Source organism: Triturus cristatus, chromosome 10 (genome assembly GCF_964204655.1).
Source record: "Triturus cristatus chromosome 10, aTriCri1.1, whole genome shotgun sequence".
NCBI lineage: Eukaryota > Metazoa > Chordata > Amphibia > Caudata > Salamandridae > Triturus > Triturus cristatus.
Genome location: NC_140593.1, coordinates 663355339 through 663378873, shown reverse-complemented (window position 1 = coordinate 663378873; position 23535 = coordinate 663355339).

Here is a 23535-nt window from a genome sequence, read left to right as displayed (position 1 = left end):
GTCAAAAATCGGGCGTTTTTGCTTGAACAATAAAGGCCTCCAAATGTTATTTTATTCACTTCCCGTGGAGAAGAAACACTTTTTAAGGCCGCAGAGTGAGTAAATTGGCCATTTTCATTCACTTTTACCCATTCCAAAAATCTTGTTTTTAAGACCCCTGGACGCATGAAAATCACTTTAAACATCTCATTTTATCTCTAAAAGTGATTATCCACGTACAATGTTAATTGTAGTTCAAAGACTCAACATTTATAAATGGACCATTTCTTTAGTTTCAGAAGCATGTCGTAAGGGTGGGTGGTTATCTCTTTCACCAAAAAACGGGCGTTTTTGATTAAACAATAAAGGCCTCCAAATGTTATGTTATTCACTTCCCATGGAGGAGAAACACTTTTTAAGGCCGAAGAGTGAATAAATTGGCCATTTTCATTCACTTTTACCCATTCCTCAAATCTTGTGTTTAGGGCCCCTGGAAGCTTGAAAATTACTTTAAACATCTAATTTTATCTCTAAAAGTGATTGTCCACATACAAATGTTAATTGTATTTCAAAGACGCAACATTTGAAAATGGACCATTTTTTTCATTTCTGAAGCATGTCGTAAGGGGGGGTGGTTATCGCTTTCCTCAAAAATTGGGTGTTTTTGATTGAACAATAAAGGCCTCCAAATGGTATTTTATTCTCTTCCCGTGGAGGAGAAACACTTTTAATGGCCTCAGAGTGAGTAAATTGGCAATTCTCATTAACTTTTACCCATTCCTCAAATCTTGTGTTTAAGGCCCCTAGAAGCATGAAAATCACTTTAAACATCTAATTTTATCTCTAAAAGTGATTATCCACATACAAATGTGAATTGTAGTTCAAAGACACAACATTTGAAAATGGACCATTTTTTTCGTTTCTGAAGCATGTCGTAAGGGGGTGGTTATCTCTTTCATCAAAAATCGGGTGTTTTTGATTGAACACTAAAGGCCTCCAAATGTTATTTTATTCTCTTACCGGGGTGGCGAAATACTTTTTAAGGCCTCAGAGTGAGTAAATTGGCCATTTCCATTCACTTTTACCCATTCCAAAAATCTTGTGTTTAAAACCGCTGGACACATGAAAATCACTTTAAACATCTCATTTGATCTTTAAAAGTGATTTTCCACGTACAAACGTGAATTGTAGTTCAAAGATGCAACATTTGAAAATGGATCACTTTTTTTAGTTTCTGAAGCATGTTGTAAGGGGGGTGGTTATCTCTGTCATCAAAAATCGGGCGTTTTTGATTGAACACTAAAGGCCTCCAAATGTTATTTTATTCTCTTACCGGGGTGGCGAAATACTTTTTAAGGCCTCAGAGTGAGTAAATTGGCCATTTCCATTCACTTTTACTCATTCCAAAAATCTTGTTTTTAAGGCCCTAGAAGCATGAAAATCACTTTAAACATCTCATTTTATCTTTAAAAGTGATTTTCCACGTACAAATGCGAATTGTAGTTCAAAGAGGCAACATTTGAAAATGGACAATGTTTTTTAGTTTCAGACGCTTGTCGTAAGGGGGGGTGGTTATCTCTTTCATCAAAAATCAGGCGCTTTCGCTTGAACAATAAAGGCCTCCAAATGTTATTTAGTTCACTTCCCGTGGCGGAGACACACTTTTTAAGGCCTCAGAGTGAGTAACTTGGCCATTTTCATTCACTTTTACCCATTCCTCAAATCTTGTGTTTACGGCCCCTGGAAGCATGAAAATCACTTTAAACATCTAATTTTATCTCTAAAACTGATTTTTCAGGTACAAATATGAATTGTAGTTCAAAGATGCAACATTTGAAAATGAACCATTTTTTTAGTTTCAGAAGCATGTCGCAAGGGGAAGTGGTTATCTCTTTCATCAAAAATTGGGTGTTTTTGATTGAACAATAAAGGCCTACAAATTTTATTTAAATCACTTTCTGGGGTGGAGAAAAACTTTTTAAGGCCTCAGAGTGAATAAATTGGCCATTTTCATTCACGTTTACCCATTCATCAAATCTTGTGTTTAGGGCCCCTGGCAGCTTGAAAATCACTTTAAACATCTAATTTTATCTCTAAAAGTGATTATCCACGTGCAAATGTGAATTGTAGTTCAAAGACGCAACATTTGAAAATGGACCATTTTTTTCGTTTCTGAAGCATGTCGTAAGGGGGGGTGGTTATCTCTTTCGTCAAAAATCTGGCATTTTCGCTTGAACAATAAAGACCTCCAAATGGTATTTTATTCACTTGCCGTGGAGGAGAAACACTTTTTAAGGCCGCAGAGTGAGTAAATTGGCCATTTTCATTCACTTTTACCCATTCCAAAAATCTTGTGTTTAAGAACCCTGGACGCATGAAAATCACTTTAAAAATCTCATTTTATCTCTAAAAGTGATTATCCACATACAATGTTAATTGTAGTTCAAAGACGCAATATTTGAAAATGAACCATTTTTTTAGTTTCAGAAGCATGTCGCAAGGGGAAGTGGTTATCGCTTTCCTCAAAAATTGGGTGTTTTTGATTGAACAATAAAGGCCTCCAAATGGTATTTTATTCTCTTCCCGTGGAGGAGAAACACTTTTTAAGGCCTCAGAGTGAGTAAATTGGCCATTTCCATTCACTTTTACTCATTCCAAAAATCTTGTTTTTAAGGCCCTAGAAGCATGAAAATCACTTTAAACATCTCATTTTATCTTTAAAAGTGATTTTCCACGTACAAATGCGAATTGTAGTTCAAAGAGGCAACATTTGAAAACGGACCATTTTTTTAGTTTCAGAAGCTTGTCGTAAGGGGGGTGGTTATCTCTTTCATCAAAAATCAGGCGCTTTCGCTTGAACAATAAAGGCCTCCAAATGTTATTTAGTTCACTTCCCGTGGAGGAGACACACTTTTTAAGGCCTCAGAGTGAGTAACTTGGCCATTTTCATTCACTTTTACCCATTCCTCAAATCTTGTGTTTACGGCCCCTGGAAGCATGAAAATCACTTTAAACATCTAATTTTATCTCTAAAAGTGATTTTTTAGGTACAAATATGAATTGTAGTTCAAAGATGCAACATTTGAAAACGAACCATTTTTTTAGTTTCAGAAGCATGTCGCAAGGGGAAGTGGTTATCTCTTTCATCAAAAATCAGGCGTTTTTGATTGAACAATAAAGGCCTACAAATTTTATTTAAATCACTTTCTGGGGTGGAGAAAAACTTTTTAAGGCCTCAGAGTGAATAAATTGGCCATTTTCATTCAAGTTTACCCATTCCTCAAATCTTGTGTTTAGGGCCCCTGGAAGGTTGAAAATCACTTTAAACATCTCATTTTATCTCTAAAAGTGATTATCCACATACAAATGTGAATTGTAGTTCAAAGAGGCAACATTTGAAAATGGACCACTTTTTTTAGTTTCTGAAGCATGTCGTAAGGGGGGGTGGTTATCTCTTTCATCAAAAATCGGACATTTTTGATTGAACAATAAAGGCCTACAAATGTTATTTAATTCACTTTCTGGGGTGGAGAAAAACTTTTTAAGGACTCAGAGTGAATAAATTGGCCATTTTCATTCACGTTTACCCAGTTCTCAAATCTTGAGATTAGGGCCCCTGGAAGCTTGAAAATCACTTTAAACATCTAATTTTATATCTAAAAGTGATTATCCACATACAAATGTGAATTGTAGTTCAATGATGCAACATTTGAAAATAGACCATTTTTTTCGTTTCTGAAGCATGTCGTAATGGGGTGTGGTTATCTATTTCGTCAAAAATCGGGCGTTTTTGCTTGAACAATAAAGGCCTCCAAATGTTATTTTATTCACTTCCCGTGGAGAAGAAACACTTTTTAAGGCCGCAGAGTGAGTAAATTGGCCATTTTCATTCACTTTTACCCATTCCAAAAATCTTGTTTTTAAGACCCCTGGACGCATGAAAATCACTTTAAACATCTCATTTTATCTCTAAAAGTGATTATCCACGTACAATGTTAATTGTAGTTCAAAGACTCAACATTTGAAAATGGACCATTTCTTTAGTTTCAGAAGCATGTCGTAAGGGTGGGTGGTTATCTCTTTCACCAAAAAACGGGCGTTTTTGATTAAACAATAAAGGCCTCCAAATGTTATGTTATTCACTTCCCATGGAGGAGAAACACTTTTTAAGGCCGAAGTGTGAATAAATTGGCCATTTTCATTCACTTTTACCCATTCCTCAAATCTTGTGTTTAGGGCCCCTGGAAGCTTGAAAATTACTTTAAACATCTAATTTTATCTCTAAAAGTGATTGTCCACATACAAATGTTAATTGTATTTCAAAGACGCAACATTTGAAAATGGACCATTTTTTTCATTTCTGAAGCATGTCGTAAGGGGGGGTGGTTATCGCTTTCCTCAAAAATTGGGTGTTTTTGATTGAACAATAAAGGCCTCCAAATGGTATTTTATTCTCTTCCCGTGGAGGAGAAACACTTTTAATGGCCTCAGAGTGAGTAAATTGGCAATTCTCATTAACTTTTACCCATTCCTCAAATCTTGTGTTTAAGGCCCCTAGAAGCATGAAAATCACTTTAAACATCTAATTTTATCTCTAAAAGTGATTATCCACATACAAATGTGAATTGTAGTTCAAAGACACAACATTTGAAAATGGACCATTTTTTTCGTTTCTGAAGCATGTCGTAAGGGGGGGTGGTTATCTCTTTCATCAAAAATCGGGTGTTTTTGATTGAACACTAAAGGCCTCCAAATGTTATTTTATTCTCTTACCGGGGTGGCGAAATACTTTTTAAGGCCTCAGAGTGAGTAAATTGGCCATTTCCATTCACTTTTACCCATTCCAAAAATCTTGTGTTTAAAACCGCTGGACACATGAAAATCACTTTAAACATCTCATTTGATCTTTAAAAGTGATTTTCCACGTACAAACGTGAATTGTAGTTCAAAGACGCAACATTTGAAAATGGATCACTTTTTTTAGTTTCTGAAGCATGTTGTAAGGGGGGTGGTTATCTCTGTCATCAAAAATCGGGCGTTTTTGATTGAACACTAAAGGCCTCCAAATGTTATTTTATTCTCTTACCGGGGTGGCGAAATACTTTTTAAGGCCTCAGAGTGAGTAAATTGGCCATTTCCATTCACTTTTACTCATTCCAAAAATCTTGTTTTTAAGGCCCTAGAAGCATGAAAATCACTTTAAACATCTCATTTTATCTTTAAAAGTGATTTTCCACGTACAAATGCGAATTGTAGTTCAAAGAGGCAACATTTGAAAATGGACAATGTTTTTTAGTTTCAGACGCTTGTCGTAAGGGGGGGTGGTTATCTCTTTCATCAAAAATCAGGCGCTTTCGCTTGAACAATAAAGGCCTCCAAATGTTATTTAGTTCACTTCCCGTGGCGGAGACACACTTTTTAAGGCCTCAGAGTGAGTAACTTGGCCATTTTCATTCACTTTTACCCATTCCTCAAATCTTGTGTTTACGGCCCCTGGAAGCATGAAAATCACTTTAAACATCTAATTTTATCTCTAAAACTGATTTTTCAGGTACAAATATGAATTGTAGTTCAAAGATGCAACATTTGAAAATGAACCATTTTTTTAGTTTCAGAAGCATGTCGCAAGGGGAAGTGGTTATCTCTTTCATCAAAAATTGGGTGTTTTTGATTGAACAATAAAGGCCTACAAATTTTATTTAAATCACTTTCTGGGGTGGAGAAAAACTTTTTAAGGCCTCAGAGTGAATAAATTGGCCATTTTCATTCACGTTTACCCATTCATCAAATCTTGTGTTTAGGGCCCCTGGCAGCTTGAAAATCACTTTAAACATCTAATTTTATCTCTAAAAGTGATTATCCACGTGCAAATGTGAATTGTAGTTCAAAGACGCAACATTTGAAAATGGACCATTTTTTTCGTTTCTGAAGCATGTCGTAAGGGGGGGTGGTTATCTCTTTCGTCAAAAATCTGGCATTTTCGCTTGAACAATAAAGACCTCCAAATGGTATTTTATTCACTTGCCGTGGAGGAGAAACACTTTTTAAGGCCGCAGAGTGAGTAAATTGGCCATTTTCATTCACTTTTACCCATTCCAAAAATCTTGTGTTTAAGAACCCTGGACGCATGAAAATCACTTTAAAAATCTCATTTTATCTCTAAAAGTGATTATCCACATACAATGTTAATTGTAGTTCAAAGACGCAATATTTGAAAATGAACCATTTTTTTAGTTTCAGAAGCATGTCGCAAGGGGAAGTGGTTATCGCTTTCCTCAAAAATTGGGTGTTTTTGATTGAACAATAAAGGCCTCCAAATGGTATTTTATTCTCTTCCCGTGGAGGAGAAACACTTTTTAAGGCCTCAGAGTGAGTAAATTGGCCATTTCCATTCACTTTTACTCATTCCAAAAATCTTGTTTTTAAGGCCCTAGAAGCATGAAAATCACTTTAAACATCTCATTTTATCTTTAAAAGTGATTTTCCACGTACAAATGCGAATTGTAGTTCAAAGAGGCAACATTTGAAAACGGACCATTTTTTTAGTTTCAGAAGCTTGTCGTAAGGGGGGTGGTTATCTCTTTCATCAAAAATCAGGCGCTTTCGCTTGAACAATAAAGGCCTCCAAATGTTATTTAGTTCACTTCCCGTGGAGGAGACACACTTTTTAAGGCCTCAGAGTGAGTAACTTGGCCATTTTCATTCACTTTTACCCATTCCTCAAATCTCGTGTTTACGGCCCCTGGAAGCATGAAAATCACTTTAAACATCTAATTTTATCTCTAAAAGTGATTTTTCAGGTACAAATATGAATTGTAGTTCAAAGATGCAACATTTGAAAACGAACCATTTTTTTAGTTTCAGAAGCATGTCGCAAGGGGAAGTGGTTATCTCTTTCATCAAAAATCGGGCGTTTTTGATTGAACAATAAAGGCCTACAAATTTTATTTAAATCACTTTCTGGGGTGGAGAAAAACTTTTTAAGGCCTCAGAGTGAATAAATTGGCCATTTTCATTCACGTTTACCCATTCCTCAAATCTTGTGTTTAGGGCCCCTGGAAGGTTGAAAATCACTTTAAACATCTCATTTTATCTCTAAAAGTGATTATCCACGTACAAGGTAATTGTAGTTCAAAGAGGCAACATTTGAAAACGGAACATTTTTTTAGTTTCAGAAGCTTGTCGTAAGGGGGGGTGGTTATCTCTTTCATCAAAAACTCTGGCGTTTTCGCTTGAACAATAAAGGCCTCCAAATGTTATTTAATTCACTTCCCGTGGAGGAGAAACACTTTTTAAGGCCTCAGAGTGAGTAAATTGGCCATTTTCATTCACTTTTACCCATTTCTGAATTCTTGTGATTAGGGCCCCTAGAAGCTTGAAAATCACTTTAAACATCTAATTTTATCTCTAAAAGTGATTATCCACATACAAATGTGAATTGTAGTTCAAAGAGGCAACATTTGAAAATGGGCCACTTTTTTTAGTTTCTGAAGCATGTCGTAAGGGGGGGGTGGTTATCTCTTTCATCAAAAATCGGGCATTTTTGATTGAACAATAAAGGCCTACAAATGTTATTTAATTCACTTTCTGGGGTGGAGAAAAACTTTTTAAGGACTCAGAGTGAATAAATTGGCCATTTTCATTCACGTTTACCCAGTTCTCAAATCTTGAGATTAGGGCCCCTGGAAGCTTGAAAATCACTTTAAACATCTAATTTTATATCTAAAAGTGATTATCCACATACAAATGTGAATTGTAGTTCAATGATGCAACATTTGAAAATGGACCATTTTTTTCGTTTCTGAAGCATGTCGTAATGGGGTGTGGTTATCTATTTCGTCAAAAATCGGGCGTTTTTGCTTGAACAATAAAGGCCTCCAAATGTTATTTTATTCACTTCCCGTGGAGAAGAAACACTTTTTAAGGCCGCAGAGTGAGTAAATTGGCCATTTTCATTCACTTTTACCCATTCCAAAAATCTTGTTTTTAAGACCCCTGGACGCATGAAAATCACTTTAAACATCTCATTTTATCTCTAAAAGTGATTATCCACGTACAATGTTAATTGTAGTTCAAAGACTCAACATTTGAAAATGGACCATTTCTTTAGTTTCAGAAGCATGTCGTAAGGGTGGGTGGTTATCTCTTTCACCAAAAAACGGGCGTTTTTGATTGAACAATAAAGGCCTCCAAATGTTATGTTATTCACTTCCCATGGAGGAGAAACACTTTTTAAGGCCGAAGAGTGAATAAATTGGCCATTTTCATTCACTTTTACCCATTCCTCAAATCTTGTGTTTAGGGCCCCTGGAAGCTTGAAAATTACTTTAAACATCTAATTTTATCTCTAAAAGTGATTATCCACATACAAATGTTAATTGTAGTTCAAAGACGCAACATTTGAAAATGGACCATTTTTTTAGTTTCTGAAGCATGTCGTAAGGGTGGGTGGTTATCTCTTTCATCAAAAATCGGGCATTTTTGATTGAACAATAAAGGCCTACAAATGTTATTTAATTCACTTTCTGGGGTGGAGAAAAACTTTTTAAGGACTCAGAGTGAATAAATTGGCCATTTTCATTCACGTTTACCCAGTTCTTAAATCTTGAGATTAGGGCCCCTGGAAGCTTGAAAATCACTTTAAACATCTAATTTTATATCTAAAAGTGATTATCCACATACAAATGTGAATTGTAGTTCAATGATGCAACATTTGAAAATGGACCATTTTTTTCGTTTCTGAAGCATGTCGTAATGGGGTGTGGTTATCTATTTCGTCAAAAATCGGGCGTTTTTGCTTGAACAATAAAGGCCTCCAAATGTTATTTTATTCACTTCCCGTGGAGAAGAAACACTTTTTAAGGCCGCAGAGTGAGTAAATTGGCCATTTTCATTCACTTTTACCCATTCCAAAAATCTTGTTTTTAAGACCCCTGGACGCATGAAAATCACTTTAAACATCTCATTTTATCTCTAAAAGTGTTTATCCACGTACCAAGTTAATTGTAGTTCAAAGACGCAACATTTGAAAACGGACCATTTTTTTAGTTTCAGAAGCATGTCGTAAGGGTGGGTGGTTATATCTTTCACCAAAAAACAGGCGTTTTTGATTGAACAATAAAGGCCTCCAAATGTTATTTTATTCACTTCCCATGGAGGAGAAACACTTTTTAAGGCCGAAGAGTGAGTAAATTGGCCATTTTCATTCACTTTTACACATTCCTCAAATCTTGTGTTTAGGGCCCCTGGAAGCTTGAAAATTACTTTAAACATCTAATTTTATCTCTAAAAGTGATTATCCACATACAAATGTGAATTGTACTTCAAAGACGCAACATTTGAAAATGGACCATTTTTTTTGTTTCTGAAGCATGTCGTAAGGGGGGGTGGTTATCGCTTTCCTCAAAAATTGGGTGTTTTTGATTGAACAATAAAGGCCTCCAAATGGTATTTTATTCTCTTCACGTGGAGGAGAAACACTTTTTATGGCCTCAGAGTGAGTAAATTGGCCATTTTCATTCACTTTTACCCATTCCTCAAATCTTGTGTTTACGGCCCCTGGAAGCATGAAAATCACTTTAAACATCTAATTTTATCTCTAAACGTGATTTTTCAGGTACAAATATGAATTGTAGTTCAAAGATGCAACATTTGAAAATGGACCATTTTTTTCGTTTCTGAAGCATGTCGTAAGGGGGGGTGGTTATCTCTTTCATCAAAAATCAGGCTTTTTTGATTGAATAATAAAGGCCTACAAATATTATTTAATTCACTTTCTGGGGTGGAGAAAAACTTTTTAAGGCCTCAGAGTGAATAAATTGCCCATTTTCATTCACGTTTACCCATTCCTCAAATCTTGTGTTTAGGGCCCCTGGAAGCTTGAAAATCACTTTAAACATCTAATTTTATCTCTAAAAGTGATTATCCACGTACAAATGTGAATTGTAGTTCAAAGACGCAACATTTGAAAAAGGACCATTTTTTTTCGTTTCTGAAGCATGTCGTAAGGGGGGGTGGTTATCTCTTTCGTCAAAAATCTGGCATTTTCGCTTGAACAATAAAGACCTCCAAATGTTATTTTATTCACTTGCCGTGGAGGAGAAACACTTTTTAAGGCCGCAGAGTGAGTAAATTGGCCATTTTCATTCACTTTTACCCATTCCAAAAATCTTGTGTTTAAGAACCCTGGACGCATGAAAATCACTTTAAAAATCTCATTTTATCTCTAAAAGTGATTATCCACCTACAATGTTAATTGTAGTTCAAAGAGGCAACATTTGAAAATGGACCACTTTTTTTAGTTTCTGAAGCATGTCGTAAGGGGGGGGTGGTTATCGCTTTCCTCAAAAATTGGGTGTTTTTGATTGAACAATAAAGGCCTCCAAATGGTATTTTATTCTCTTCCCGTGGAGGAGAAACACTTTTTATGGCCTCAGAGTGAGTAAATTGGCCATTTTCATTCACTTTTACCCATTCCTCAAATCTTGTGTTTAGGGCCCCTGGAAGCATGAAAATCACTTTAAACATCTAATTTTATCTCTAAAAGTGATTTTTCAGGTACAAATATGAATTGTAGTTCAAAGATGCAACATTTGAAAATGGAGAATTTTTTTAGTTTCTGAAGCATGTCGTAAGGGGGAGTGGTTATCTCTGGCACTAAAAAACAGGCGTTTTTGATTGAACAATAAAGGCCTCCAAATTTTATTTTATTCACTTCCCGTGGAGGAGAAACAATTTTTAAGGCCGCAGAGTGAGTACATTGGCCATTTTCATTCACTTTTACCCATTCCTCAAATCTTGTATTTAAGGCCCCTGGAAGCTTGAAAATCACTTTAAACATCTCATTTTATCTCTAAAAGTGATTATCCATGTACAAATGTGAATTGTAGTTCAAAGACGCAACATTTGAAAATGGAGAATTTTTTTAGTTTCTGAAGCATGTCGTAAGGGGGAGTGGTTATCTCTGGCACCAAAAAACAGGCGTTTTTGATTGAACAATAAAGGCCTACAAATGTTATTTAATTCACTTTCTGGGGTGGAGAAAAACTTTTTAAGGACTCAGAGTGAATAAATTGGCCATTTTCATTCACGTTTACCCAGTTCTCAAATCTTGTGTTTAGGGCCCCTGGACGCATGAAAATCACTTTAAACATCTCATTTTATCTCTAAAAGTGATTATCCACGTACAATGTTAATTGTAGTTCAAAGACGCAACATTTGAAAACGGACCATTTTTTAAGTTTCAGAAGCATGTCGTAAGGGTGGGTGGTTATCTCTTTCACCAAAAAACTGGCGTTTTTGCTTGAACAATAAAGGCCTCCAAATGTTATTTTATTCACTTCCCGTGGAGAAGAAACACTTTTTAAGGCCGCAGAGTGAGTAAATTGGCCATTTTCATTCACTTTTACCCATTCCAAAAATCTTGTTTTTAAGACCCCTGGACGCATGAAAATCACTTTAAACATCTCATTTTATCTCTAAAAGTGATTATCCACGTACAATGTTAATTGTAGTTCAAAGACGCAACATTTGAAAATGGACCATTTTTTTAGTTTCAGAAGCATGTCGTAAGGGTGGGTGGTTATCTTTTTCACCAAAAAACGGGCGTTTTTGATTGAACAATAAAGGCCTCCAAATGTTATGTTATTCACTTCCCATGGAGGAGAAACACTTTTTAAGGCCGAAGAGTGAATAAATTGGCCATTTTCATTCACTTTTACCCATTCCTCAAATCTTGTGTTTAGGGCCCCTGGAAGCTTGAAAATTACTTTAAACATCTAATTTTATCTCTAAAAGTGATTATCCACATACAAATGTGAATTGTAGTTCAAAGACGCAACATTTGAAAATGGACCATTTTTTTCGTTTCTGAAGCATGTCGTAAGGGGGGGTGGTTATCGCTTTCATCAATAATTTGGTATTTTTGATTGAACAATAAAGGCCTCCAAATGGTATTTTATTCTCTTCCCGAGGAGGAGAAACAGTTTTTATGGCCTCAGAGTGAGTAAATTGGCCATTTTCATTCACTTTTACCCATTCCTCAAATCTTGTGTTTAAGGCCCCTAGAAGCAGGAAAATCACTTTAAACATCTCATTTTATCTTTAAAAGTGATTTTCCACATACAAATGCGAATTGTAGTTCAAAGAGGCAACATTTGAAAACGGACCATTTTTTTAGTTTCAGAAGCTTGTCGTAAGGGGGGGTGGTTATCTCTTTCATCAAAAATCAGGCGCTTGCGCTTGAACAATAAAGGCCTCCAAATGTTATTTATTTAACTTCCCGTGGAGGAGACACACTTTTTAAGGCCTCAGAGTGAGGAACTTGGCCATTTTCATTCACTTTTACCCATTTCTCAAATCTTGTGTTTAGGGCCCCTGGAAGCTTGAAAATCACTTTAAACATATAATTTTATCTCTAAAAGTGATTATCCACGTACAAATGCGAATTGTAGTTCAAAGACGCAACATTTGAAAATGGAGCATTTTTTTAGTTTCAGAAGCTTGTCGTAAGGGGGGGTGGTTATCTCTTTCATCAAAAATCAGGCGTTTTCGCTTGAACAATAAAGGCCTCCAAATGTTATTTAATTCACTTCCCGTGGAGAAGAAACACTTTTTAAGGCCGCAGAGTGAGTAAATTGGCCATTTTCATTCACTTTTACCCATTCCAAAAATCTTGTTTTTAAGACCCCTGGACGCATGAAAATCACTTTAAACATCTCATTTTATCTCTAAAAGTGATGTTTCAGGTACAAATATGAATTGCAGTTCAAAGATGCAACATTTGAAAATGGACCATTTTTTTCGTTTCTGAAGCATGTCGTAAGGGGGGTGGTTATCTCTTTCATCAAAAATCAGGCGTTTTTGATTGAATAATAAAGGCCTACAATTGTTATTTAATTTACTTTCTTGGGTGGAGAAACACTTTTTAAGGCCGTAGAGTGAGTAAATTGGCCATTTTCATTCACTTTTACCCATTCCTCAAATCTTGTGTTTAGGGCCCCTGGAAGCTTGAAAATTACTTTAAACATCTAATTTTATCTCTAAAAGTGATTATCCACATACAAATGTTAATTGTAGTTCAAAGACGCAACATTTGAAAATGGACCATTTTTTTCGTTTCTGAAGCATGTCGTAAGGGGGGGTGGTTATCGCTTTCCTCAAAAATTGGGTGTTTTTGATTGAACAATAAAGGCCTCCATATGGTATTTTACTCTCTTCCCGTGGAGGAGAAACACTTTTTATGGCCTCAGAGTGAGTAAATTGGCCATTTTCATTCACTTTTACCCATTCCTCAAATCTTGTGTTTAAGGCCCCTAGAAGCATGAAAATCACTTTAAACATCTCATTTTATCTTTAAAAGTGATTTTCCACGTACAAATGCGAATTGTAGTTCAGAGAGGCAACATTTGAAAACGGACCATTTTTTTAGTTTCAGAAGCTTGTCGTAAGGGGGGGTGGTTATCTCTTTCATCAAAAATCATGCGCTTTCGCTTTAACAATAAAGGCCTCCAAATGTTACTTAGTTCACTTCCCGTGGAGGAGACACACTTTTTAAGGCCTCAGAGTGAGTAACTTGGCCATTTTCATTCACTTTTACCCATTCCTCAAATCTTGTGTTTACGGCCCCTGGAAGCATGAAAATCACTTTAAACATCTAATTTTATCTCTAAAAGTGATTATCCACATACAAATGTGAATTGTAGTTCAAAGACACAACATTTGAAAATGGACCATTTTTTTCGTTTCTGAAGCATGTCGTAAGGGGGGGTGGTTATCTCTTTCATCAAAAATCGGGCGTTTTTGATTGAACACTAAATGCCTCCAAATGTTATTTTATTCTCTTACCGGGGTGGCAAAATACTTTTTAAGGCCTCAGAGTGAGTAAATTGGCCATTTCCATTCACTTTTACCCATTCCAAAAATCTTGTGTTTAAAACCGCTGGACACATGAAAATCACTTTAAACATCTCATTTGATCTTTAAAAGTGATTTTCCACGTACAAACGTGAATTGTAGTTCAAAGACGCAACATTTGAAAATGGATCACTTTTTTTAGTTTCTGAAGCATGTTGTAAGGGGGGTGGTTATCTCTGTCATCAAAAATCGGGCGTTTTTGATTGAACACTAAAGGCCTCCAAATGTTATTTTATTCTCTTACCGGGGTGGCGAAATACTTTTTAAGGCCTCAGAGTGAGTAAATTGGCCATTTCCATTCACTTTTACTCATTCCAAAAATCTTGTTTTTAAGGCCCCTAGAAGCATGAAAATCACTTTAAACATCTCATTTTATCTTTAAAAGTGATTTTCCACGTACAAATGCGAATTGTAGTTCAAAGAGGCAACATTTGAAAATGAACCATTTTTTTAGTTTCAGAAGCATGTCGCAAGGGGAAGTGGTTATCTCTTTCATCAAAAATCGGGCGTTTTTGATTGAACAATAAAGGCATACAAATTTTATTTAAATCACTTTCTGGGGTGGAGAAAAACTTTTTAAGGCCTCAGAGTGAATAAATTGGCCATTTTCATTCACGTTTACCCATTCCTCAAATCTTGTGTTTAGGGCCCCTGGAAGGTTGAAAATCACTTTAAACATCTCATTTTATCTCTAAAAGTGATTATCCACGTACAAGGTAATTGTATTTCAAAGAGGCAACATTTGAAAACGGAACATTTTTTTAGTTTCAGAAGCTTGTCGTAAGGGGGGGTGGTTATCTCTTTCATCAAAAACTCTGGCGTTTTCGCTTGAACAATAAAGGCCTCCAAATGTTATTTAATTCACTTCCCGTGGAGGAGAAACACTTTTTAAGTCCTCAGAGTGAGTAAATTGGCCATTTTCATTCACTTTTACCCATTTCTGAATTCTTGTGATTAGGGCCCCTAGAAGCTTGAAAATCACTTTAAACATCTAATTTTATCTCTAAAAGTGATTATCCACATACAAATGTGAATTGTAGTTCAAAGAGGCAACATTTGAAAATGGGCCACTTTTTTTAGTTTCTGAAGCATGTCGTAAGGGGGGGGTGGTTATCTCTTTCATCAAAAATCGGGCATTTTTGATTGAACAATAAAGGCCTACAAATGTTATTTAATTCACTTTCTGGGGTGGAGAAAAACTTTTTAAGGACTCAGAGTGAATAAATTGGCCATTTTCATTCACGTTTACCCAGTTCTCAAATCTTGAGATTAGGGCCCCTGGAAGCTTGAAAATCACTTTAAACATCTAATTTTATATCTAAAAGTGATTATCCACATACAAATGTGAATTGTAGTTCAATGATGCAACATTTGAAAATGGACCATTTTTTTCGTTTCTGAAGCATGTCGTAATGGGGTGTGGTTATCTATTTCGTCAAAAATCGGGCGTTTTTGCTTGAACAATAAAGGCCTCCAAATGTTATTTTATTCACTTCCCGTGGAGAAGAAACACTTTTTAAGGCCGCAGAGTGAGTAAATTGGCCATTTTCATTCACTTTTACCCATTCCAAAAATCTTGTTTTTAAGACCCCTGGACGCATGAAAATCACTTTAAACATCTCATTTTATCTCTAAAAGTGATTATCCACGTACAATGTTAATTGTAGTTCAAAGACGCAACATTTGAAAATGGACCATTTTTTTAGTTTCAGAAGCATGTCGTAAGGGTGGGTGGTTATCTTTTTCACCAAAAAACGGGCGTTTTTGATTGAACAATAAAGGCCTCCAAATGTTATGTTATTCACTTCCCATGGAGGAGAAACACTTTTTAAGGCCGAAGAGTGAATAAATTGGCCATTTTCATTCACTTTTACCCATTCCTCAAATCTTGTGTTTAGGGCCCCTGGAAGCTTGAAAATTACTTTAAACATCTAATTTTATCTCTAAAAGTGATTATCCACATACAAATGTTAATTGTAGTTCAAAGACGCAACATTTGAAAATGGACCATTTTTTTCGTTTCTGAAGCATGTCGTAAGGGGGGGTGGTTATCGCTTTCCTCAAAAATTGGGTGTTTTTGATTGAACAATAAAGGCCTCCAAATGGTATTTTATTCTCTTCCCGTGGAGGAGAAACACTTTTAATGGCCTCAGAGTGAGTAAATTGGCAATTCTCATTAACTTTTACCCATTCCTCAAATCTTGTGTTTAAGGCCTCTAGAAGCATAAAAATCACTTTAAACATCTAATTTTATCTCTAAAAGTGATTATCCACATACAAATGTGAATTGTAGTTCAAAGACACAACATTTGAAAATGGACCATTTTTTTCGTTTCTGAAGCATGTCGTAAGGGGGGGTGGTTATCTCTTTCATCAAAAATCGGGCGTTTTTGATTGAACACTAAAAGCCTCCAAATGTTATTTTATTCTCTTACCGGGGTGGCAAAATACTTTTTAAGGCCTCAGAGTGAGTAAATTGGCCATTTCCATTCACTTTTACCCATTCCAAAAATCTTGTGTTTAAAACTGCTGGACACATGAAAATCACTTTAAACATCTCATTTGATCTTTAAAAGTGATTTTCCACGTACAAACGTGAATTGTAGTTCAAAGACGCAACATTTGAAAATGGATCACTTTTTTTAGTTTCTGAAGCATGTTGTAAGGGGGGTGGTTATCTCTGTCATCAAAAATCGGGTGTTTTTGATTGAACACTAAAGGCCTCCAAATGTTATTTTATTCTCTTACCGGGGTGGCGAAATACTTTTTAAGGCCTCAGAGTGAGTAAATTGGCCATTTCCATTCACTTTTACTCATTCCAAAAATCTTGTTTTTAAGGCCCCTAGAAGCATGAAAATCACTTTAAACATCTCATTTTATCTTTAAAAGTGATTTTCCACGTACAAATGCGAATTGTAGTTCAAAGAGGCAACATTTGAAAACGGACAATGTTTTTTAGTTTCAGAAGCTTGTCGTAAGGGGGGGTGGTTATCTCTTTCATCAAAAATTGGGTGTTTTTAATTGAACAATAAAGGCCTACAAATTTTATTTAAATCACTTTCTGGGGTGGAGAAAAACTTTTTAAGGCCTCAGAGTAAATAAATTGGCCATTTTCATTCACGTTTACCCATTCATCAAATCTTGTGTTTAGGGCCCCTGGCAGCTTGAAAATCACTTTAAACATCTAATTTTATCTCTAAAAGTGATTATCCACGTGCAAATGTGAATTGTAGTTCAAAGACGCAACATTTGAAAATGGACCATTTTTTTCGTTTCTGAAGCATGTCGTAAGGGGGGGTGGTTATCTCTTTCGTCAAAAATCTGGCATTTTCGCTTGAACAATAAAGACCTCCAAATGGTATTTTATTCACTTGCCGTGGAGGAGAAACACTTTTTAAGGCCGCAGAGTGAGTAAATTGGCCATTTTCATTCACTTTTACCCATTCCAAAAATCTTGTGTTTAAGAACCCTGGACGCATGAAAATCACTTTAAAAATCTCATTTTATCTCTAAAAGTGATTGTCCACATACAAATGTTAATTGTATTTCAAAGACGCAACATTTGAAAATGGACCATTTTTTTCATTTCTGAAGCATGTCGTAAGGGGGGGTGGTTATCGCTTTCCTCAAAAATTGGGTGTTTTTGATTGAACAATAAAGGCCTCCAAATGGTATTTTATTCTCTTCCCGTGGAGGAGAAACACTTTTTAAGGCCTCAGAGTGAGTAAATTGGCCATTTCCATTCACTTTTACTCATTCCAAAAATCTTGTTTTTAAGGCCCTAGAAGCATGAAAATCACTTTAAACATCTCATTTTATCTTTAAAAGTGATTTTCCACGTACAAATGCGAATTGTAGTTCAAAGAGGCAACATTTGAAAACGGACCATTTTTTTAGTTTCAGAAGCTTGTCGTAAGGGGGGGTGGTTAACTCTTTCATCAAAAATCAGGCGCTTTCGCTTGAAAAATAAAGGCCTCCAAATGTTATTTAGTTCACTTCCCGTGGAGGAGACACACTTTTTAAGGCCTCAGAGTGAGTAACTTGGCCATTTTCATTCACTTTTACCCATTCCTCAAATCTTGTGTTTAAGTCCCCTGGAAGCATGAAAATCACTTTAAACATATCATTTTATTTTTAAAAGTGATTTTCCACATACAAATGTGAATTGTAGTTCAAAGAGGCAACATTTGAAAATGGACCACTTTTTTTAGTTTCTGAAGCATGTCGTAAGGGGGGGGTGGTTATCTCTTTCATCAAAAATCGGGCATTTTTGATTGAACAATAAAGGCCTACAAATGTTATTTAATTCACTTTCTGGGGTGGAGAACAACTTTTTAAGGACTCAGAGTGAATAAATTGGCCATTTTCATTCACGTTTACCCAGTTCTCAAATCTTGAGATTAGGGCCCCTGGAAGCTTGAAAATCACTTTAAACATCTCATTTTATCTCTAAAAGTGATTATCCACATACAAATGTGAATTGTAGTTCAATGATGCAACATTTGAAAATGGACCATTTTTTTCGTTTCTGAAGCATGTCGTAATGTGGTGTGGTTATCTATTTCGTCAAAAATCGGGCGTTTTCGCTTGAACAATAAAGGCCTCCAAATGTTATTTTATTCACTTCCCGTGGAGAAGAAGCACTTTTTAAGGCCGCAGAGTGAGTAAATTGGCCATTTTCATTCACTTTTACCCATTCCAAAAATCTTGTTTTTAAGACCCCTGGACGCATGAAAATCACGTTAAACATCTCATTTTATCTCTAAAAGTGATTATCCACGTACAATGTTAATTGTAGTTCAAAGACGCAACATTTGAAAACGGACCATTTTTTTAGTTTCAGAAGCATGTCGTAAGGGTGGGTGGTTATCTCTTTCACCAAAAAACGGGCGTTTTTGATTGAACAATAAAGGCCTCCAAATGTTATGTTATTCACTTCCCATGGAGGAGAAACACTTTTTAAGGCCGAAGAGTGAGTAAATTGGCCATTTTCATTCACTTTTACCCATTCCTCAAATCTTGTGTTTAGGGCCCCTGGAAGCTTGAAAATTACTTTAAACATCTAATTTTATCTCTAAAAGTGATTATCCACATACAAATGTTAATTGTAGTTCAAAGACGCAACATTTGAAAATGGACCATTTTTTTCGTTTCTGAAGCATGTCGTAAGGGGGGGGTGGTTATCGCTTTCCTCAAAAATTGGGTGTTTTTGATTGAACAATAAAGGCCTCCAAATGGTATTTTATTCTCTTCCCGTGGAGGAGAAACACTTTTTATGGCCTCAGAGTGAGTAAATTGGCCATTTTCATTCACTTTTACCCATTCCTCAAATCTTGTGTTTAAGGCCCCTAGAAGCATGAAAATCACTTTAAACATCTAATTTTATCTCTAAAAGTGATTATCCACATACAAATGTGAATTGTAGTTCAAAGACGCAACATTTGAAAATGGACCATTTTTTTCGTTTCTGAAGCATGTCGTAAGGGGTGGTGGGTATCTCTTTCATCAAAAATCAGGCGCTTTCGCTTGAACAATAAAGGCCTCCAAATGTTATTTAGTTCACTTCCCGTGGAGGAGACACACTTTTTAAGGCCTCAGAGTGAGTAACTTGGCCATTTTCATTCACTTTTACCCATTCCTCAAATCTTGTGTTTACGGCCCCTGGAAGTATGAAAATCACTTTAAACATCTAATTTTATCTCTAAAAGTGATTTTTCAGGTACAAATATGAATTGTAGTTCAAAGATGCAACATTTGAAAATGAACCATTTTTTTAGTTTCAGAAGCATGTCGCAAGGGGAAGTGGTTATCTCTTTCATCAAAAATCGGGCGTTTTTGATTGAACAATAAAGGCCTACAAATTTTATTTAAATCACTTTCTGGGGTGGAGAAAAACTTTTTAAGGCCTCAGAGTGAATAAATTGGCCATTTTCATTCACGTTTACCCATTCCTCAAATCTTGTGTTTAGGGCCCCTGGAAGGTTGAAAATCACTTTAAACATCTCATTTTATCTCTAAAAGTGATTATCCACGTACAAGGTAATTGTATTTCAAAGAGGCAACATTTGAAAACGGAACATTTTTTTAGTTTCAGAAGCTTGTCGTAAGGGGGGGTGGTTATCTCTTTCATCAAAAACTCTGGCGTTTTCGCTTGAACAATAAAGGCCTCCAAATGTTATTTAATTCACTTCCCGTGGAGGAGAAACACTTTTTAAGTCCTCAGAGTGAGTAAATTGGCCATTTTCATTCACTTTTACCCATTTCTAAATTCTTGTGATTAGGGCCCCTAGAAGCTTGAAAATCACTTTAAACATCTAATTTTATCTCTAAAAGTGATTATCCATGTACAAATGTGAATTGTAGTTCCAAAACGCAATATTTGAAAATGAAACATTTTTTTCGTTTCTGAAGCATGTCGTAAGGGGGGGTGGTTATCTCTTTCATCAAAAATCGGGCGTTTTTGATTGAACACTAAAGGCATCCAAATGTTATTTAATTCACTTCCCGTGGAGGAGAAACACTTTTTAAGGCCTCAGAATGAGTAAATTGGCCATTTCCATTCACTTTTATCCATTCCTCAAACCTTGTGTTTAAGTCCCCTGGAAGCATGAAAATCACTTTAAACATATCATTTTATTTTTAAAAGTGATTTTCCACATACAAATGTGAATTGTAGTTCAAAGAGGCAACATTTGAAAATGGACCACTTTTTTTAGTTTCTGAAGCATGTCGTAAGGGGGGGTGGTTATCTCTTTCATCAAAAATCGGGCATTTTTGATTGAACAATAAAGGCCTACAAATGTTATTTAATTCACTTTCTGGGGTGGAGAACAACTGTTTAAGGACTCAGAGTGAATAAATTGGCCATTTTCATTCACGTTTACCCAGTTCTCAAATCTTGAGATTAGGGCCCCTGGAAGCTTGAAAATCACTTTAAACATCTCATTTTATCTCTAAAAGTGATTATCCACATACAAATGTGAATTGTAGTTCAATGATGCAACATTTGAAAATGGACCATTTTTTTCGTTTCTGAAGCATGTCGTAATGTGGTGTGGTTATCTATTTCGTCAAAAATCGGGCGTTTTCGCTTGAACAATAAAGGCCTCCAAATGTTATTTTATTCACTTCCCGTGGAGAAGAAACACTTTTTAAGGCCGCAGAGTGAGTAAATTGGCCATTTTCATTCACTTTTACCCATTCCAAAAATCTTGTTTTTAAGACCCCTGGACGCATGAAAATCACGTTAAACATCTCATTTTATCTCTAAAAGTGATTATCCACGTACAATGTTAATTGTAGTTCAAAGACGCAACATTTGAAAACGGACCATTTTTTTAGTTTCAGAAGCATGTCGTAAGGGTGGGTGGTTATCTCTTTCACCAAAAAACGGGCGTTTTTGATTGAACAATAAAGGCCTCCAAATGTTATGTTATTCACTTCCCATGGAGGAGAAACACTTTTTAAGGCCGAAGAGTGAGTAAATTGGCCATTTTCATTCACTTTTACCCATTCCTCAAATCTTGTGTTTAGGGCCCCTGGAAGCTTGAAAATTACTTTAAACATCTAATTTTATCTCTAAAAGTGATTATCCACATACAAATGTTAATTGTAGTTCAAAGACGCAACATTTGAAAATGGACCATTTTTTTCGTTTCTGAAGCATGTTGTAAGGGGGGGGTGGTTATCGCTTTCCTCAAAAATTGGGTGTTTTTGATTGAACAATAAAGGCCTCCAAATGGTATTTTATTCTCTTCCCGTGGAGGAGAAACACTTTTTATGGCCTCAGAGTGAGTAAATTGGCCATTTTCATTCACTTTTACCCATTCCTCAAATCTTGTGTTTAAGGCCCCTAGAAGCATGAAAATCACTTTAAACATCTAATTTTATCTCTAAAAGTGATTATCCACATACAAATGTGAATTGTAGTTCAAAGACGCAACATTTGAAAATGGACCATTTTTTTCGTTTCTGAAGCATGTCGTAAGGGGTGGTGGGTATCTCTTTCATCAAAAATCAGGCGCTTTCGCTTGAACAATAAAGGCCTCCAAATGTTATTTAGTTCACTTCCCGTGGAGGAGACACACTTTTTAAGGCCTCAGAGTGAGTAACTTGGCCATTTTCATTCACTTTTACCCATTCCTCAAATCTTGTGTTTACGGCCCCTGGAAGTATGAAAATCACTTTAAACATCTAATTTTATCTCTAAAAGTGATTTTTCAGGTACAAATATGAATTGTAGTTCAAAGATGCAACATTTGAAAATGAACCATTTTTTTAGTTTCAGAAGCATGTCGCAAGGGGAAGTGGTTATCTCTTTCATCAAAAATCGGGCGTTTTTGATTGAACAATAAAGGCCTACAAATTTTATTTAAATCACTTTCTGGGGTGGAGAAAAACTTTTTAAGGCCTCAGAGTGAATAAATTGGCCATTTTCATTCACGTTTACCCATTCCTCAAATCTTGTGTTTAGGGCCCCTGGAAGGTTGAAAATCACTTTAAACATCTCATTTTATCTCTAAAAGTGATTATCCACGTACAAGGTAATTGTATTTCAAAGAGGCAACATTTGAAAACGGAACATTTTTTTAGTTTCAGAAGCTTGTCGTAAGGGGGGGTGGTTATCTCTTTCATCAAAAACTCTGGCGTTTTCGCTTGAACAATAAAGGCCTCCAAATGTTATTTAATTCACTTCCCGTGGAGGAGAAACACTTTTTAAGTCCTCAGAGTGAGTAAATTGGCCATTTTCATTCACTTTTACCCATTTCTAAATTCTTGTGATTAGGGCCCCTAGAAGCTTGAAAATCACTTTAAACATCTAATTTTATCTCTAAAAGTGATTATCCATGTACAAATGTGAATTGTAGTTCCAAAACGCAATATTTGAAAATGAAACATTTTTTTCGTTTCTGAAGCATGTCGTAAGGGGGGGTGGTTATCTCTTTCATCAAAAATCGGGTGTTTTTGATTGAACACTAAAGGCATCCAAATGTTATTTAATTCACTTCCCGTGGAGGAGAAACACTTTTTAAGGCCTCAGAATGAGTAAATTGGCCATTTCCATTCACTTTTATCCATTCCTCAAACCTTGTGTTTAAGTCCCCTGGAAGCATGAAAATCACTTTAAACATATCATTTTATTTTTAAAAGTGATTTTCCACATACAAATGTGAATTGTAGTTCAAAGAGGCAACATTTGAAAATGGACCACTTTTTTTAGTTTCTGAAGCATGTCGTAAGGGGGGGTGGTTATCTCTTTCATCAAAAATCGGGCATTTTTGATTGAACAATAAAGGCCTACAAATGTTATTTAATTCACTTTCTGGGGTGGAGAACAACTGTTTAAGGACTCAGAGTGAATAAATTGGCCATTTTCATTCACGTTTACCCAGTTCTCAAATCTTGAGATTAGGGCCCCTGGAAGCTTGAAAATCACTTTAAACATCTCATTTTATCTCTAAAAGTGATTATCCACATACAAATGTGAATTGTAGTTCAATGATGCAACATTTGAAAATGGACCATTTTTTTCGTTTCTGAAGCATGTCGTAATGTGGTGTGGTTATCTATTTCGTCAAAAATCGGGCGTTTTCGCTTGAACAATAAAGGCCTCCAAATGTTATTTTATTCACTTCCCGTGGA